The 1,980-nt window shown below is 33.8% G+C and overlaps 1 non-coding gene across 1 annotated transcript; it reads left to right on the top strand.

Moving 5' to 3' along the window:
- The first annotated feature begins 950 nt into the window (after positions 1-950).
- On the top strand, positions 951-1,024 carry TRNAN-GUU (transfer RNA asparagine (anticodon GUU)). Its single transcript has one exon. It is a non-coding gene; the product is annotated as a tRNA-Asn (tRNA).
- The last annotated feature ends 956 nt before the right edge of the window (positions 1,025-1,980 follow it).

Below are 1,980 nucleotides of genomic sequence, written 5' to 3'. Positions count from 1 at the left end.
TTATAGCTGTCAATAGTGAAGAAGCCTCACAAAAATTACAATAGGCAAGTGATAATATAAATAATTGGACACAAGCTTGGAAAATAAGAATTAATGAAAGTAAATCTGTACCTGTGCATCCAATAATGTGTATATGTGTTCATCCATATAGTAACAACGCTAAATATCTCGGAATGAATCTCGATGCAAAGCTTCGCTGGAAGGAACATATAAAGAAGGAAAGAAAAGAACTGGAATTGTAATATAGGAAAATGTACTGGCTAATTGGAAGAAAATCACAATTACCAGTACATAATAAATTGCTATTATATAAGCAAATACTCAAACCTATATGGACATACGGAGTTCAAATATTGGGATGTTCTGCAAAGAGTAACATAAATAAACTACAAATTTTTCAGAACAAAGTCCTGAGAGGTATTGTGGGTGCACCGAAATACTATAGGACTGATTACCTCTATCCGGACCTTGAGATACCCACAGTCAGTCAAGAAATCAAGAGAATTGCAAGATGGCTTGAGGAAAGACTGCATTCTTATACGAATATTGAAATATTGCAATTTTTGAATACCACCAGAACAGGACACAGACTCAAAAGAATCAAACCATCTGATCTTGTGTAGTATTGTATAGTGAAGTGCACATATTAAAAAATTCAGCAGTGACACGTATAAACATTATTTCACCAGAGACTGAGTTAGGGACGATGGGTGCTCCTAGTTATATACCTAGATTTAAGTTGTCATAAAGACAAATTGTAGGTTAGACGGAAACGAATAGTAATAATGTATTAATTAAATAATAATATTCTCTCAAAAAGTTATTCATGTCACCACTAAGTCTTACGGTTATTGTAATTCTAATATTCAGAACTATGAAAATTTTTGCTTGAAATGGTAGTTGTTTATATTTCTTTCTATTCTTAACATTTTAGTATTCCATGAAACTGAGCCTCCGTGGCGCAATGGGCTAGCGCGTTCGGCTGTTAACCGAAAGGTTGGTGGTTCGAGTCCACCCGGGGGCGGGGTGACAGATAATTTATTTTGTTTTCTTAATTCATTAAATTTTTTTTTCTAATCTGGTTTACATAACAGCCATAACATAACTGTTACAAGCAATAACTTTTCGTAGTACCAGGCTGTGGTACGAATCTCCGACAGTGTTTTTCGCTCAACTTGAATAAATGTCAGCACACAGTTCAATTCATTAATTTTTGAGAAATAAAATATTTTGTATAAGGGAAAGAAAAGGAAGAAAAATAACCATTCTCGGAGTTCGAGAATATTGTAACTCTTACAGATTGTTATAGTATCTGAAGAGGGTCATATTCGAGTTTAAAATAAATCTTTAGTAATCGCCATAAACTCAATTTTTTCTTGTTCTATAATATATTTTCTGGTTTTTAGGAACTTATTGAACGACTTTTCTATACCATGATAACGTACCGTTTCAGTGTTTAGCAGAATATCCGTATTTAGCTGACAAGAATATATATATCTTAGAATATCGCTCTTATCCTTCAGGCTTGGCGCTGTGTGATTTCGGGCTGATACTGTCTGAATTTTCAGAGCAAAACAGAGGTGTACATTTTAGGAGGATATCGTTATAGTTGTTATCGTTACCGATATTATTGCTGTAGTATTTCAGAGGCACTAGGATTAACAATTTTAAAAACTTGCATAAATATTTCTTCCCTCAACATTTTACTACTGTTCAGCATGACTCTCCCGGGCAATGAGCTAGCGCGTAGTCTAGCAGAAAGGTTGGTGGTTCGATTTCAACAGGAGACGATAACACATAATTAATTTTGTATTTAAAAAAAATACATGCTTTTCTCTCCTTTGGTTTACATAAGTGTGGAAGCAATAATTTTAAAATAATACTAGGCGTACCAGGCCACGTGTTGTTGTTGGTTCAACTTGAGTAAACAGTAAAAAGATAAGAAATGATGCGCACGTTTTTAATTTGTTTAATGTTATA

The sequence above is a fragment of the Rhynchophorus ferrugineus genome, unplaced genomic scaffold (assembly GCF_030347505.1).
Source record: "Rhynchophorus ferrugineus isolate W39M unplaced genomic scaffold, kcgeb_rfMv2 rfM3, whole genome shotgun sequence".
Lineage (NCBI taxonomy): Eukaryota > Metazoa > Arthropoda > Insecta > Coleoptera > Curculionidae > Rhynchophorus > Rhynchophorus ferrugineus.
Note: the sequence above shows the minus strand (reverse complement) of the source record. Positions and strands in the feature narration are given on the sequence as shown.